The following is an 18,400-nucleotide window of genomic DNA, read 5'->3' on the forward strand; positions in this document are numbered from 1 at the left end:
CGTGATCGGCACCTAAATGTGCAAATAAAGAATTCTATAAAAGTATATATTGAAAGTGGTATATGGTGAGAAATAGGGTAGTGCCTTGGATATGCTGAATTAGAAGAAAAGTAATAAATATATTGATACATAAGTACATGGAAGGTATATATATGTATATATATATGCATAAGGAAGGTAATATATGTACATTAAAGATGCATTTAATAAACTTTGGCTTTCAAGTGTTGTTGTACTTTCAATTAATGTATTAGTTTTTATTTTTTGTAATTCAATAGTGAAGCAATTGTAGATCAATAGTTATGATAAAAGATTTACTTATTATGCAGTCACCTATATACATGTTCAAACATAATTATTATACACGTGTATACAAAGCAATACACATATGTTGGTATATATCTATAGTCCAAATAAACCATGGTTCCAGGGCTGTTTGCGTGAACAATTACTTACAGGATCTCACCCTCTGCGCGATTGCTGCTGCTACTATGTGTGTTCAGGGAGGATGAAAAAAATTCTAGCTTTCGCGTCAATAATTTTCAATTCTATTAAGGACACGGAGGAGAGGATTATGCTTCTCTTTTCTTTACTGACATGTACAGCAGCCAATGAAACTTTAAACTACATAACCCATCAGGCACAGTGTGCCCTGTCTCCACCAATCACCTCTCACCCCCGCGGGCATATAACTCGGTGTCCTCAGAGATCGTCCTCTTTCTTTGCGAACAGTCCAAACAGAACTATAACTTCAGAACCATTGGTCTCCTGACTGAACGTCGTCATCTGGACCTTCAACAGAAGGAATTCTTGCCTTCTCAATAACAAGCAAATCAGGTGATCCAAACTCAGGTTGTCTTGTCCTCTGCACCTGAAAAGAAAATCAAGGCCATAATACCTCTTGACTTAAGGCTTACATTAACAAGGGTGGGTATCTGTAATCACTTTACACTTGTCAATTCTAAATCATGACATTTCAGCTACTTTTTAAAATTAAATATTTATAATAACATTTGTTTGGGTGGGATAATGCTCGCCTCCGTTTCCTTAATATATTTGAAAATTCTTGACGCGTAAGCTAGAATTAATTTTATTCGATATCAGGAAACAAAGGCTTCTGATTATGCTAGTTTTAAAGTTTTTCCACCACATTAGTTGCCACATCCACAATAGGTTTATGATAAAATATTTTAAACGTTGAATCAGACGACCAATCCGCCGCAGTCATAATGTCCTCCAAACAAGAACCAGTCACAAAGGCTTTAGAAGCCATGGCTCCTCTCACTATATGAGCCCCAAAAACCGAGACATCAATCCCGGCCTCACTCAATAACCATTTGACCCATCTAGCCAAAGTCGCAGAAGAGGCTGTTCGAAAAGGTTTCTGAAGAGAAATCAATAACTGACCTGCGGTTGTATGACATAATTTCGAAAGACAAAAATTCGACCTACAAAAATATCGCAACAAAAATATCGTAGTCAAGAATATCGACATCCTATCTACAACATGGTAAGTACAAAAATATCGATAATTTAATATCGATGTCAAAAATATCGTAATTCAAAAATATAGGTTTTTTTTTAGTTTAAAAATATATGTAAAATAAACCAAATAATACTTATAAATCAAAGAAACATAATTAAATATATTTTATAATATGTAAAATTTATAATAAATATATATATTTAAATGAAACTTTAATTAAACATATATATATAATATATAACATATACACTTACTTAATTACTTTTAATAATAATTTCTGTAACATATAAATTATTAAATATTTATTTAAATTACCAGTACATCTATACACATAAAACAATAACATTAATAAATATTAAATAATTACATATAGCAAATAATAATCAATATTTTTAATTTGAATAATTTGTATTATTAATTGTATATTACAATAGCTAAAATATTACAAAACATATTAAATATCAGACACAATAAAACTACTAGTCCAACTTCAACAAAAACAACAGTAAGGAAAATGTTGGATAGCGTAGGGGTAAAAATAACTATTCCAACTCCCGAGAGTGCAACAGTAGGGAAAACATTGGATAGCGTAGGGGTAAAAATTACTATTCCAACTCCAAAGAGTGCAACAGTAGGGAAAGCGTTGGATAGCGTAGGGGTAAAAATTACTATTCCAACTCCAGAGAGTGCAACAGTAGGGAAAGTGTTGGTTAGCGTAATGGTAAAAATTACTATTCCCACTCCAGAGAGTGCAATAGTAGGGAAAGTGTTGGATAGCGTAAGGGTAAAAATTACTATTCCCACTCCAGACAGTGCAACAGTAGGGAAAACGTTGGATAGCGTAGGGGTACAAATAACTATTCCAACTCAAAAGAGTGCAACAGTAGTGAAAACGTTGGATAGCGTAGGGGTAACATTTACTATTCCCACTCCAGAGAGTGCAATAGTAGGGAAAGTGTTGGATAGCGTAAGGGTAAAAATTACTATTCCCACTCCAAACAGTGCAACAGTAGAGAAAACGTTGGATAGCGTAGGGGTAAAAATAACTATTCCAACTCCAAAGAGTGCAACAGTAGGGAAAACGTTGTATAGCGTAGGGGTAAAAATTACTATTCCAACTCCAGAGAGTGCAATAGTAGGGAAAGTGTTGGATAGCGTAAGGGTAAAATTTACTATTCCCACTCCAGAGAATGCAATAGTACGGAAAGTGTTGGATAGCGTAAGGGTACAAAATTACTATTCCAACTCCAGAGAGTGCAATAGTAGGGAAAGTGTTGGATAGCGTAAGGGTAAAATTTACTATTCCCACTCCAGAGAGTGCAACAGTAGGGAAAGCGCTGGATAGCGTAGGGGTAAAAATTACTATTCCCACTCAAGATAGTAAAACAGTTGGGAAAGCACTAGATAGCATAGTGATTCTATGAACTTATAACCAATTCAATAATTTCTTATTAAAAAATTGCATGTTAACAATGTTTTAAAAAAATAATAATTATTAAATACCAATTATGTAAAATAAATATTTAAATAAATAAATTTAAATTACATCCCACACTATTCCCCCTTTAACACACAACACACTACACATACAAAATACACAATAGATTTAAATATCAATTTATCTCTTATTTACAATTAATAATACATTCTTTATAATTAATATAGTTATTAATTGACTAATTAATACATATTAACTACGAAATTACAAATATTCACCTATTAATTATTAATTAACAATACATTAATTAGCAATAACAACAAATAAAATACAATAATCAATTATTTATATTTACTATATTTAACTAATAACAATTAATTAATAATAATTACAAATAAATAAAATATATCATTATTTAATTTATTTTAATTACATCCCACCCTATTCCCCTATAAACCCACAACCCACTACACGTAAAAATTCACATAATTAATTTAATTATGAATTAATCACTTAATAAAATTAAATCACCAATTAATTACTAATTAACAATTAATTAACTATAACAATAAATAAATATTATTAATAAACTAATTATAATGTATATAATGAACCAAATAATAAAATAATTTTACAATTAATAACTAATTAAAAATTAATTAATCTATTAATCAAATTAATTACCAATTATTAATTAATTACCAATTAATTAATCATAAATACCAATTAAACAATACATATTAATTCATTAATTATCATTACATTACTTCCCACCCTATTCCCCTATAAACCCACAACCCACTACACATAAAAATTCACATAATTAATTTAATTATGAATCAATCACTTAATAAAATTAAATCACCAATTAATTACTAATTAACAATTAATTAATTAACAATAACAATAAATAAATATTAATAATGAACTAATTATAATGTATATAATTAACCAATTAATAAAATAATTTTACAATTAATAATTAATTAACAATTAATTAATCAATTAATTACCAATTAATAATTAATTACCAATTAATTAATCATAAATACCAATTAAACAATACATAATAATTCATTAATTATAATTAAATTACTTCCCACCCTATTCCCCTATAAACCCACAACCCGCTCTGATACTAAAACGCTAAATTAAATGTAAAATAATTATTAATCTCTAAACATTTATTTTTAAATGTATTAAAATACATTACAATAATCTTTAACATACAAATAAAATACATATTAAATGACATTACACTAAATAAATATCGATATTATTGACATCGAAATTTTTACTTACGATATTACTTACATCGATATTAATTACTTCGATATTATTAACTTCGATATTACTTACCTTGGGATCGATATTCTGTCCATCGATATTCTTGACTTCGATATTCTGTACCTACGATATTAAAAACACGATATTATTGTAGGTCGAAATTTAAAACTCGATATTTTGGCTAAACACCCTGACCTGCAACATCACTTCTAAATTCACAAGTACAATCCTCGTAACATTTCAAACATTGTACAACGAACCATTTACTATGGTGTGGAAAAGCCGGATAACTTACACACTTGGAATTAGTTTTAGTTTGTTTAGAAATAGTGAAAGAAACTCCTGAAGGACTAAATACTCTACCTGCTAAATCCACAGCTCGTACGTCCAAGACGCGTCTACAGGAAATCAGGCATAATAACATGGTAAGCTTTGCTGACAACGGTTTTGGTCAAAGACCTTCATTTGCCGGCCAGCTTCTGATAAAACGAAGTACTACATCTACGTCCCACAGAGTAGAATATCTGCGCTCTGATGGTTTCACTGATCTTATACCTCTCAATAACTTATAAATTAAGGGATGCTCCCCAACCAGTTTCCCTTCAATGCGGGGGAGTCCTGCCGAAATTGCAGAATGGAAATTATTGACCGTCATATAGGCCATTCTCCGACTGGCAATATCGGAAAGAAAATTCACAATCATATGTATACTGGATCCCATGGGTTCCACTTGTCGTTCACCACACCAACAAATCCATCTACGCCAAGCCGAATCATATTGTTTGTGCATAGTGGGAGCCCATAGATTGTGACAGGAAAAACAGTGCGCCTTGCGAAACTTCCAGCACTTGCCAGCGTCTTCAGAAAGTCTCCAGGCCATGAGAGGCCCTGCATCACCAAGGGAGGTGGACACCCCACCGGATCCTGTAATATCTCTGGAAATGACAGAAGACCTACCGGGGGAGCACAAGTCAATGTCAACGTTACCGGAAACGATGATGGTGCTTTCCAATACTGGGTGATAAATATTCATTATGCCCCATGTCGGCAGACTTGTGCCAACACCCTCTGAATCATGGCGAATGGGGGAAAGGCATACATTGTGCCCGTCGTTAATGTTTGTAAAAATGTGTTTGAGTTGAGCGTTTGAGGATCCGGTCGCCAACTGTAAACTGGGGCAACTGCGTATTCAGGAGTGACGGAAATATATCTTTTGAGCATGGAACCCATTTCTGATTCAATTGCTGAAACACGTTGGGATGCAGTCTCCAATCGCTGGAATCCCAAAGAAATCAGGAGTTCCAATCCGCTATCACATTGGAGCTGCCCGGAATATATTCCACCATCACAGAGATCTGGTGCTGAGTACAGTAATGCCAAAAATCTATGGCTATCTCCGCCAACAGGCGTGATCTCGTGCCCCCCAATCGATTGATGTATCTCACCACTGACACATTGTCTAAGCGCAGGTGAATGCAACAACTCGATATCTGAGGCGACAGAGTCCGATTTGCAAAGGAAATCGCTAGGAGCTCCAGACAATTAATATGTAATTGTAGATCTGCTGGGGAAAATCTGCTTCCCGTTTTCATTGATCCGCATCGGGCTCCCCAGCCCCAGTGGCTGGCATCCGATTCTATCACCACCTCCGGGCATGATGCAAAAATGGCCTGCCGTTCCAAGCATCCATGTGCAGCAGCCCCCAGGAAATTTCTGTTCTGGCTTCGTCTGATAGTGAAATCTGTTCTGAGTAACTCAGACCCTTGCGCAGATGCATGATCTTTAGTGCTGCAGGAGCCCTGGAAAAATTGCCTGAATAGATGATGCTAGGAGACCTGCTAGGTGAGCCAACATCCTCAATTAAATAGTCTGAGAGGCAAGCACTCTCCTCAACTCCTTCTTGATAGCCACCCTCTTTTTCAGGGGAAGGAGTAATTGCGTGAATATCGAATTTACCTGAAAACCCAGAAATTCCATCGATTGCACTGGAATCAGGATCGCTTTGTCTGAATTGATGACGAAACCCAGGTCCTGAAGGAGCTGTCTCGTCTAAGGTAAATGAAGTAGCACCAGGTCTTGGCTCTGTGCCATAATCATGACATCGTCCAAATAGATGATCAGGTGAACCCATCTCTCTCTCAGAAATTGTATCATTGGTTTCAGTAACATGGTGAAACACCAAGGGGCGGAGGAGAGACCGAAGGGCATGGTTCTGAACTCGAGCCATCGTTGTCGCCATTGGAACTGGAGAAACCTCCGATGAGGAGGAAAAATAGGTACTGCTAAGTACGCTTCTTTTAAATCGAGACGCACCATCCAATCTTTTTCCAATAACAGGACCCTCAACAAATGTCTGCCCTCCATTTTGAAGCGCCGATACACTATCCAAGTGTGGAATTCTCTGAGGTTAAGGACCAAACGGAAGCCCTCATCTTACTTGACACCAGAAAAAAAGTGCTGACATAACCGTGTGGGAGAGGACTTGACTCCACATGCGCCCCTTCTTTCAATAAAGCCGTCACCTCGTCGTCTTTGAAAGAACTCTCTGTTATGGAAAAATTTAGAGGATGAGGGTGACCATTTTGTTTTGGGAAGGGGTAAAGATCTAGCTGAAAACCCTGCACCGTTTGGAGTACCTGAGGGTCTTGCGTTATAGATTCCTAATTCTGAAGAAACAACCCAGTTCTGCCTCCCACAGACACCACTTCGGGTTGAACAAGCCTTACCTGCATAAGAGGTCTCGCTGGCATTGTTGTTGTTACCGCCTCGATAACCTCCTCGATTTTTTTCTACCTCTCCCAGCTCTGTTGCGAGTGGGATAGAAGTTTGAACTGGTCTGTCCCCCTCGACCCCTGTTGTCGCAACTTCAGGAGGCTTGGTAGTATCCTCAGCCAGCCACTAGACTCCTTAAGCGTCCAGCCCGGTAAAAAGGCCAGTATGGAACACCTTTTTGACTGAAGTTTGGTCCTTATCTAGGGCTGAAAAGGTAGCTACATACTTTCCTAAGTCATGGACCAACTTGTTGCCGAACAAAAGCCCATTAGCTAAGGGCCTTGCCTCCGTAGAAGCCAGCTGTACCAATTGAGGATCAATACTCATCAAAAAGGATTCCCTGCGTTCGGTAGATGGAGCGCAGTTGGCATTGCCAAGAAAGCATAAAGCTCTCTGTGCCCACTCCAGAATCTCTGTTGGGTCCAAATTAGCACTGGATTCCTTAGCCCTCACTGCCAAATCTAAAATCTTTGTTAGTCGTCCTGTCACGTCTGTCTTGGCACCCTTTCCAAGCTCTATCTAAACCCTTCTTAAACCCTTATAAAAGTTGCATATTCGGATCTAACTCTGGGGTATCAGTAACCTTTCCTAGTAGGGAAGGTCTAGGGCATTCCGATCCTAGAGTGTGCCCCTCGCGCTCATTTTACTTGAACATAAGTGCTACCTCCACACATGGCACCCACTCAGTGGACCTTGGGTGTAGAATATTCTTCAGGTCGAATAACAGGTTTTTATTAGTGGTCTCTAGATTAAGGATATGGGACTTCTTCTTGCGTTTTGGCGCCGAACCCGCTTTCTCTGTGTCTTTATCGGAGTCTGATGTGTCATGTGCTGATGAGGAAGTGTCATCTACAGCTCCCAGACTAGACTGAGAAGTGCTGTCCCGAGAACCCGATGGGAATGAACTCCCATATCCGTGGTCCATAAAGACCGATGACGCAACCTGTGATAACACCTCTGTTGACGAGCTGAAAGCAGGCCTCTCTCTTGCCAGGCTCTGATCACCCAGACGCACACTCTGGGCTGGGGACTCTCCCCTTGAGATTCTCAGTGCATGTTTCCCATAGTTCTTCAGGGGTTTCATAAAGGGTTGTAAAGCCCTAATAAATGCCCTATTGACTGAGTCTTGAACATGATTGTCAAGGGCCTCCACAAACCGCTCCTCCATTTGGTGCTCATAAGGCAAAGAATCTCTCTCTGAATGGCTATCCGCCCATGCGCAAGCCGGGTAGAAATAGAAAGGGGACGCCTTCTTGAAGACATGATCCCTCGTCCATCCCGCTCCCGCTCCACACCAGGGAATTGACTCTTGCACCCCTACACGCCCACAAACATGCAAATCCACAATCAATACGGCTTACAATCAGCACAATACCAACAATCACTGCTTTAAAACATTGCGTAACCAGTAAATAATGTGAATGAAGATGTACTTGCCTTGCTGCTGCAGCAAAGAAAGAGGACGATCTCTGAGGACACGGAGTTATATGCAAGGCTGCCCGGGGGGATTGCGCAGCAGCCCCCTAACAGGGCGGCCGCCTTAGTGCCGCATGAAGGCACTGGGGGCAGCCGGTTTAGTCCCTCGGCTCAGCCAGGGAAGATGTCCGGCAAATAGTTCCTTCCAGCGGAGGGGGCAGGGGTATTTAGGCTGTCCCCGCCCCTTCCTCGCCCTCTTGTCCCTCTCGTCTCGCCTTGCTCGGTCCTGTCCCCAGGAGCTGCCTTTTCTTGCGGTGAGTGATCTCCCCACCTCGGCTGGGGTTGCTCAGCCCGGCTTCGGGTTGGCGGCGGCCCGCCAGTGAGGGTGGGAGGGGGCAGCTCCGGGAGGGCTATGGCAGCGGCACCCCCTCCGTTCAGTGCCAGCACTGTGCGGACTGGGTAGGGGGCAATGAGGGGGAGGTATGCGGTGTGCTCCGCGGCTCGGGCGTGCGGTCCGACGGGAGAGGATGTGCATGCGCTGCCGACTTATGGTGCTAGAACCAGGGTTCGAGCCTCGTGGTCGCGACAACATCCTGTGTTTTGGGCACACTAGTTAGTCATCCCCCCCATCCCGGAACATGTATGTATTTTGGTGCGCTTACACAGCGCTCCAGTCGAGTTCGCGCTAATTTTAAGATGCAAATATAATATTATGGTGGGCCCACAAGCCATGTGGGCCGATTGTGTTTGGCCCCGGAGGTGCTAGTTGTGAAGATTTAGAGGCCTCGAAGCACAGTGTAGGATATGAGAAGGCAGACGTGATCCCCACAAAGCGTAGAGTAATGAAGATGATGTATGCCCCTGCACTGCCTGGTAAATGAAACTATTCCCCTCCACTCGTACTCGCTCCGTGCCAGGATTTGGCACTGAGCGATGGAAGGTGGCAGAGGGCGCCTCGGGGCTTGGTATCGGAGAGTGGCATCTAAGATGGCTGGTGCATGAGATGTCTAGCAATAATAATAGCTGTAATTATTGTCAGTTTGTAGTAAATCGCTCGTATGCAAAGGCGCATGCGCCTGGGCTGCCTCTCAGTGCTTTTTCGTAAAAGCATGAAAAAACACCTCGGAGATAATAAGGACAACTGTAGTATCTATATACACTGAAGTCGGTTAGCACATAGAGTGCGAAAAGACTTCGGAACGATGTTGAGTTTGAGATGTATAGCTGTATTTCCCGGTAGTGAGTCGTGTAAGGTGTTCTAAACTGATGATTTACTGCAGTCTAGGCCAGGCACTCTGCATCTGTCGTGTTAGCAGCAGAGCAGCGCTGGCCGGTGTTTACACAATACACAGGATGCCTGTGATCCGGATAAGTGTGCATTGCGAATACGTTTGTCCGGCGTTGCAGAAACAGAGCCCAGACCTGCAGGCCCCCCCCACAGATTGCCGCAATCAATGCGGGGTGACCGTCACAGTCCCCGCGTGGTCGGGTCCACATCCTGTGATTCTGGGCAAACTAGTTGTTACCTCGGGGGGGGGGGCACCCCTGAATATGTAATTTATACGGTGCTTGTGGCGGCGCTTTGGAACAGGCGTACTTATGGTCTCGCTACTCGGGGATAGGCCCGACCGGCAGCCCGGGCATCTGGGCGCGCAATAGCCCCCCCCTACGGAACCCCGGCGGAGATGTCCGTGACGCTGTGGAACCAGGGGTGTGTGTCACTTAGCGGGCCCACAGCTATAGGTAGTGTGTAAAGTTCTGAACTTTTGCCACAGCGTGGCTCGTTTACCGCGAGAATGAGTTGCATTTTATACTCTGGAGTCGCTTTCAACGCACAGCAGGTACGATGCACAGCAGAGCGTGTCTGCTGCTTTATGAACGAACTTCTTTCGTGTTGTGCGCACGATTGTTGTCCTCGTCGATGCGCTTTACACGCAGCCGGCTCCTAATGTACTTGGACGTTCAGGGTCCTGCTTTTATGTCAAGCAAGGTTGGGCCTGGTTAGTACTTGGTTGGGAGGCCTGTATTGGGACTACAGGATGCTGCAGCCTTGCAACGAGCTCAGGGCAATTTTTGGGGCAAAATAGGAGCTTAGGCAGGCAGCAATGTATTAGTGGGCTTTCACCTAAAAATTGCAAATTTTTGCAATTTTAGCGAATTGTGAAAGCAAAGTTATTTACTTGTATTATAGTGACGCCATTGCATGTGCTAGTTGCGTGTCGGGCAGATATAGGACATAGGGTGAAGGACTAGTGCTCTTTGCGCTGCAAGTGACGAAGCTTGGCGCGCTGCGGTTGCCTTGGCAACATATTAACAGGCTCTGCCAGTGAGGGCACAGTCAGTGCGGCTGATACAATAAGGGTAATAGGCTACGCATTTACGATGTTTGCCATGGCAGAGCAGCACTGGCTTGGCCAGTTCCTAACGAGGAACATTAGGGAATCGTTACCACTTTTTAACTTAGCGTGCCCCTTTCGGCTCCGACATGAGGATTAAGGGACACTTCTCGGAAGGTAGGGGATAGGCAATGCAAAGCGATCTGGGTCCGAGGATGTAGTCAGTCTCCTCGGTATATTGGTTAGCTGTTATGTGTCAGTATTGGTTCAGTTGCATGGCATTTTTCCACTCAGAGGGGGGGGTGGAAGCTATGTGCAGTTAACGGCTGCCATGCAGGTGTGTGGTTCACGCCCCAGGATTTTACTTTGAGCCAGCTTTGGTCGGGCATTGCAGCTGTGTGTCTGTTAGTCAGGCGCCGCGGGCCGTGTAATTCCCAGTTTCGTGCATTCCGGTGGCGTTAGATGCAATAAGTCTTTCCTTTTCCAACTTGGGCATTAGGGCCATGCCAGGGTCTTGGCATACAATTTGGGTAATGTTCATACCGGCACTATTCTATGGTGGCTACACAACTCCGGGGGAAATGTTATTACTAAGTACAGACACATTTCCCCCCCCCCTCTTTGTTTTGCACCCGAGTTGCCATTCCTTATGCGCGATTTGGTGGGCGCTCACACTCGCGGTAAGGGCCTGAGTTTGGGGCAGTGGTACTGCTATGGGGAGGGGGGGGGGGGACCTTCATAGGGATGTTTGGTACATGTTTCACTCGGGTCCACATGGCGCAGGTGACTCGAGCAACAAAGGATTTAGGGGAGCCGAGTGATGTGTCATGGCATTTGCCTGGATGGGGGGGGGCACTGTGGGACGACTCAGGCTGGGGGGACTGGGGCATCACGTGTGTTTTGGAGCCGATGCACAGGTTGTTCACAAGCAAACAAAGATCCAGTACTTTACGTTCCAAGTTAATTGATTTCTCAGGGTGATGCCTTTCTATTGTGTTCTTGGTCACATTAGGGCTGTCAGCTAGGTGTGTCGACGGTGGCTCGCGTTTGGGAATTGACTCTTGCACCCCTACACGCCCACAAACATGCAAATCCACAATCAAAACGGCTTACAATCAGCACAATACCAACAATCACTGCTTTAAAACATTGCGTATCCAGTAAATAATGTAAATGAAGATGTACTTGCCTTGCTGCTGCAGCAAAGAAAGAGGACGATCTCTGAGGACAGGAGTTATAAGCCCTAGGGGGGTGAGAGGGGATTGGTGGAGACAGGGCATGCTGTGCCTGATGGGTTATGTAGTTTAAAGTATCATTTTCCTATGTGACTGTCTTTTATTCGACATACACACGTGACCAGACGCGTACGCCCCAGTGTATCGCGTCAGGTTCACGACATCACACAGGAGGGCAGCAGACCTTCTCAGCGACCCCTGTGTGGTGTCGGGCCTTAGGCCCACATAGTGTAGAAATGAGGACACAGACACCGGCATGTATCCTGTCGTGACTGGCCACGAGCACGTGCACTCGGGCTCTTTTATTGACGGGGCCACGTCACTCGTGACACCCGTGATGGATGGGTGTGGGGTGCAGTGTGTCCAGCCCTCGAGGGAGTGGCTGGGATTACAGCTTCCTGTTGAAACACTAGAACGTGTCTCGCAGGACACTACATTCCTCCCCAACTTTATTGAAGGACAAAACAAAAAGTCAAGTCCAACCTGCGGGGAAAAACACAGTTGATGAAATACCACAGGGTCCATCAGCTTCTCGAGTCAGGTGGCAGGACGACATCAGACGTTGGCTGGTGGCCTTGGCTTGCAGCAGAACCTTCTCCGCAGGCACTCGTAGTTTAACCTGAGGGACTCAGGGCACGACCGCTGGCTTGGAGACGTCCGCTGCCTACCGTCCGTTCGCTGACAATGACGGGTCTTGCATGGCTTCCTCTTGGCTGACGTCGGTGATGGTCTGTGGAGAGATCTACTAGTTCTTTTGGTGGGCTGCGTCATGATCATGGACGGGGTCTAATGTGAGAGTTCACGGAGGTGTTGCTGGACCGACTATCCCTGTGGAACGCTTGGCTGTGATCGGTACCCTGTCGGTGGGGCAATGTCTCTTCTCGCTCTCCCGCCTGGGGAGGCCCGTCGTCGGGGTTGCTGCGGGACTGTAGGAAGGCTGCGCTGGAGCCGCTGCTTGTGTGCCGTCTGGGGCAGCTGCAGGACCGCCAAGGAGCCGTTGCTTGGTCGCACGCACAACCCTCACGGGTGGATGAGTCTTGGCCAAGACTTGCGCTCGCTGCCGCGGTTCCGGTGTAGGCCAGGTTCATAGGAGGTTTTGGGTTCCATTTAGTCGGCTTGTGTGGCAACGGTTTCGGACTCCAGTCCATCAGTACTCAGGGAGTGGTGCTTGACGCATGTGCCGATGGCTGGCGTGGGTGATGGTTGCCAGCCATGTGGTGATTCGGAATGACAGGTGTTGGTGACTTGCTGGGAGAGTTCGGATGTTAGGATGGACCTGGGCAGCCACGTGCCTCCGCCTGGTTGATGTTGAGTGTCCATGGCGGCTTAACACGTACAGTGTGTTGATCCTCTCTTGCCTGGCTTGGGGGCCACTGCCGACTCCATCTTGAGGCGGTGTGAGGACGGACACTCAGGGCAGATCTTCACCCATGGCATCTGCGGACAGGAGCAGGGATGCCCCTTGACTTGGACAGCCGACGCTTGGGGAGTGGCCGTTCACCTGAAGACGTGTTGTGGAGAGACGCGGTGTGCGATTGCTGCGGCTTACGTTCGGTTCTCCTGTGAGGCTGTGTCCAGGGACGGTGGTCCGCCTTGGTGGCTGTCAGATGTGTCAGGGGAGCTCTTGGCTTGCTGTGAGTCCCCGGTCTTCTCCTTTTTCCGGTCTATTCAGTCTACCTGTGTCTTCCGGTTTTTCAGGGTGACAGGGCTGTCACTCTTCTTTCTTCGAGGGCGTTGTGCTTGGACCTCGAGGCGGCGCTGTCATGGCGCCGGCTTCTGCCTTCGCTCCGGCGCACTCCTTGCTTGCTGGGCGACGTGACGTCCAGTCGCGTGTCGCTGGCGTTGGAGCGCCTGTTGCTGCGGCGGCCGCCACGTGGAGTGTGCGACTCCTTCCTTGCCTGTCGAGGGTCACCGCCGACTCCATCTCGAAGCTGTGTTGAGGAGGACACTGTGTCACGGACACTGACGCTTTCGGGCCGCTGCGGGTGCGACTCCTCTCTTGCCTGTTGTGGGTCACTGCCGACTCCATCTTGAGGCAGGGTTGAGAAGGACCCTGTTGCTTTCAGCCCGCTGCGGGGCATCGCTGGTGCAGTGGGGACGTGGTCGCTCTCTGTGCTGCATTCAGCTGTGTTTTGTTGCGGAGATGCTTCTATCTCCCGGGCGCCTGCCCGTGCTGTCGGATTCACTGGGTGTGGTCTTCTGCGCGCTTCGGACCACGTGCGCTGTCTTCGCCTTCGGCGTTCTCTTCTGGCAGCTTGCGTGCCTGTGTTGTAGCTTGCGGTTGGGCCTGTTCACCAGTATGAGCGGGTGATGCCACCTCTTCACCAGCGGTGGCGTTGGGCAGCCACGTGTGGTGCATGCTCTGCACCAGTCTTTCTCGCGCTGTTGCTGGGGCAGTTCCCTGGAGACGTCGCTGTCCTAGCTGGTTGTCCGTTCTTGCTAGTGTGGTTGTCCTGGGTGTTGCTGGTCTGGGCTGGCGGTGCATCGGGCTTGTAGGGGCCTTTGGTGGTGTGCCCCAGCCCTTCTCTCCCGGGTATCAGCCGGTGCCGTCGGGTTCGCCAGTGTGTCTCCGTTTGGCTTTGGGCGCTTGGTTGTCTGCATGGGTGCCTTCTTCTGGCAGTTGGCTTACCCCTTTTCTCGCTTCGCGTTGGTGTCCGTTCACCGCAGGGGTGTGTTTCGCACCTTCTTTTCATGTGGTGGTGTCAGACAGCCATTGGGGTTCACGCAGTGTCCCCTCATCTCCTTTGGGTCATTTCTTCTTCTTACACGCTTACACTCGGTAGGCCTTTGCTGGGGGAGAACGGATCGATGGCTGTAGGCTGCGACAATGGTGCTTGCTGTCTCTCGCTGTCTCTGTAGACGCGCTCTAATCTCCTCTGGGGATTGGGGTATGTGTAGTGCTCTTGCAGGGAGTGCGCACTTTACCTTGGACTGTCCTTTCCACCTGCGTCCGACATACAGGGAGCAGCTCACTCTGTGCCGAGATTGGTGCCTGCGCAGCTCTCCTCTTCACTGTGACTGCTGTGGTCAGTGGCAAGGCTCTTGTAGGTGCCGCCTTTAGTCAGTTATGTGCTTTGCAGTGCTTGGCTTTTCGTGATGCCTAGGAGGGTCTCTTGTGCAGTTGCCAGTCTGCCAGGTATTTTCTCGTGTTTCTGGCAGCAGTGTACCCTGGCGTTGGCGTGTTTTTTTTCATTGGCCCCCAAGTGGTGCTACGGTAGAGGCCTTGCAGTGCTCACGTTAGCCTAGGCGACCTTTCTATGTCTTTTACTTCTCTCTTTGCCGTGGTGCCAAGGGGCTATTAGGTGGATTTAGCCCGACTGTTCTTCTGGGTGCTGGCCTTCTCCAGCCTCCTTTTCCCCTTGCTGGGAGTTTCACTGCTTTGTGGCAGGTATATGCAATACAGCAGCATGCCACAGGGTGGCGCCTTGCTCGCTTCTCTTGGGCTGCTTCTAGTCGGTAGTCTCCCCTGACAAAGGAGTGCACGGGGATTGCCTTGCGTGATTAGCTGTCTTTAGCCTGCACCGTTCCAGTTCCCCGTGTATGGGTTGGTGTGGCCGCCATACCACCCGTGGCCGCTAGGTGGCAGTATATCGCTTCAGTTACCGTCCGGGCAGCTCTTCACCTGCTGCTGGCAATGTCGTCTCAGGGGCATCGTATCTGTGAGCCTGTTTGCCGTGTGAGCAGCGCGGAGAGGGTAGGGCAGTTACTTTTCTTCCCCCAGGAATGTGGGCTCTTGCGGGGACACACGCTGACTGGAGCAGCGCTACTGGTGGCAGGCTTCCGGGGACATGTGTGCGTGGGGCCAATCCAGTGGTGCTGCGGGTGCAGAGGCTGTCAGTTGCGAAGTCGCTGACTTGCGGCGGCTGCATGAGCCGGCTGCAACGTTCATGCTGGCTGGCAGGGCAGCATGTCGCTGCGTGCGCTTCGGTTTGTGAGCCAATGGGGTAGGCGTACAGTGCAGTTCAGGCAGGCAGCCGCGAGGTGGCGCTGCCTGCAGTTTCACCGGTTCGCTGGCTGAGGCGGCCTCCTTCTTCCTCGCATTGGAACGCGCTGGGGACAACCGGCGCAGGGCCTCCCGCACCGTTGGTGCCGGTAGCCCCTCCACTCTGGGCCGCCGTCAGTGAGCAAGGACTGCCCGGTGCTTCTGGTTGCGGGGTAGGAGGGAGCAGGGCGGGGTCTTCAGCGTCTCCCTACCGCCGCATGTTGAGGGTCGCAGGACGGTGATCCTGTGGAGGCGGCCACCTAGGCGCAGCTGCGGGCACGATTCAAAGCCTTGTAGGGGGGGGTTTGTGGCTCTTCCCCGGGACTCGGGGGGTTTTCTGACAGCAGTGCCCCCTCACTCCGCTAGCGGTGCAGACACGGAGGGCGGGACAGCCTGAGGGCGCTTCGGGGCTTGCAGGGGTTCCCACTGACCTCTCGCTGTCGGGCTGCCCGGCACCAGGATTGTGGCGGTGGCAGTGTGTGTGTCTGCGGGCACCTCCGAGACCTCCTCCGTGACGTCAGTTCAGGCATGTGGTGTCTTCCGTAGCCCGGCCACGGCTGTCATGTTGGCATGGGGGCAATGTGCGAGCCCTCGTACCGACAGCGCTGATCCTTTCGGGGCCAGGCGGCGGTGACTGGGTGACACGAGGGGCTCAGTCACCCCTGCAATCGCGGGCGGTTGTGGACGGCTCGCAAGGCACATTTCCTCCCTCGCGAGGAACGAAGAGAACAGGGCGGCTGGCATGCGGGGTTGGCTACCCGCCTCGTCGCCAATGTGGTGTCGGGCCTTAGGCCCACATAGTGTAGAAATGAGGACACAGACACCGGCATGTATCCTGTCGTGACTGGCCACGAGCACGTGCACTCGGGCTCTTTTATTGACGGGGCCACGTCACTCGTGACACCCGTGATGGATGGGTGTGGGGTGCAGTGTGTCCAGCCCTCGAGGGAGTGGCTGGGATTACAGCTTCCTGTTGAAACACTAGAACGTGTCTCGCAGGACACTACACCCTGCAGCTCGTCCAAGGGCTGGACAAAGCTCTGAAGTGAGCCCAGATCCGAGCACCGGCACTTCACCCAACCCAGGTGTTTTTTTTGCTTTGGATGCTGGGTCCCCTCGCCCTCAGTTTAGAGAGTTAGAAACGGGACTACAAGTCCCAGAATTCACTGTAATAATCGGACCTGACTGGCAGTAATGCCTGGGCCTTGGTAATAATATCTCTCATGAGGACGGCGGGGCGGACACTTCCGGGTCGGTGGTAGTTTTGCTTCCACAATGCGCCTGTAAGTTGTAAACCATTAAGTTTATAAAGATAACAAAGTTTCGCCTTCATATTAAACACTCTGTCAGAGCCCGCCCCATCATTTCATTTATTTAGCGTGAAAAAAACATGTATAGATACATTTTATTTATTGCATAGAAACTTTGTTTTTTATGTTAATAATAACCCTCCATTACACGTTTCTGTTTGTCAAGAAAGTACACAGAAGCTTAAAATGAAAAGGCTGCAATCCTTCCCCAAAAGTGTCTCAGTTAAAAATTGGCCGTCATCGATCTTAAAATGTATGTGATTGCATTAGAAAATCTTTTAGTTATAGGAGATGATGTCTTTAATGAAAAGCGTCAGTAGTCAATCGCAGGAGTGTCACGTTATAGATGACATTTAAAATAAATGACCCCTCGTCATACTTTCAAAATATAGGCGGAATATAAAAAATGTACCCTCTCCGTCGGGGAATTGAACCCCGGTCTCCCGCGTGACAGGCGGGGATACTGACCACTATACTAACGAGGACTCGATGAACTGCCCTGTGCTGAGCGGCTCCATGATTGCCCTTCAACCCGCCCTGTCCTGCTTGTGACTGATCTATTTCTTTTCCCAGCTCCTTCACACCAACACAGGCTCAACAAACACAAACTCTCCCTCCCTCAAAAGACACACAAACATACACACTCCCTCTCACCAACCTTCTCACCTCCTAGCAGACGCTCTCAGCAGCGCTCTCAGCAGCATTACCTGATGCCAGAGTCTCCACAACCAGCTCCCAGGGCTGCTTCAGAGGGGGCCCGGCCTGGATTCAGCGCCCCCCGCCCCCAGTAGGAGGAGGGAGCTGGGGTGTAAAGTTGAGGAGAGGAGGCAGGAAAAGCCCAGGTGTGCGAGTGTCCTAGAAAGAGGCGCTTTCTATTGTGAAGCAGAGCAAAAAAGTTAAGAGTTTGCAAAAGTTCTTCGAGCCGGTTTTGAACCAGCGACCTAAGGATGTGGATGTCCGTCACTCCACTACAGTCCTCCGCTCCACCAACTGAGCTATCGAAGGCTCGGTTGAGGGGAGCGGGAGCTGCGTGAAATGAAGAGTGGCACTGGCAGGGAGGGGGGGGGGGGAGCTGGGGAATATTTTCTAAATTGTAAGATTTACAGTGAGTAGAATTGCGTAAAACTTGAGTCAATAA

The 18,400-nt window shown here is 47.4% G+C and overlaps 1 long non-coding RNA gene across 1 annotated transcript; it reads right to left on the minus strand.

Moving 5' to 3' along the window:
• Positions 1-428: 428 nt before the first annotated feature.
• LOC146839680 (uncharacterized) lies at positions 429-18,068 on the minus strand. Its single transcript, XR_014980697.1, has 3 exons — positions 17,970-18,068; positions 4,284-4,334; positions 429-871 (listed from the first exon to the last, which is right to left on the minus strand). It is a non-coding gene; the product is annotated as an uncharacterized LOC146839680 (long non-coding RNA).
• Between the last annotated feature and the right edge of the window lie 332 nt (positions 18,069-18,400).

This window comes from Triturus cristatus, chromosome 4_1 (genome assembly GCF_964204655.1).
Source record: "Triturus cristatus chromosome 4_1, aTriCri1.1, whole genome shotgun sequence".
NCBI lineage: Eukaryota > Metazoa > Chordata > Amphibia > Caudata > Salamandridae > Triturus > Triturus cristatus.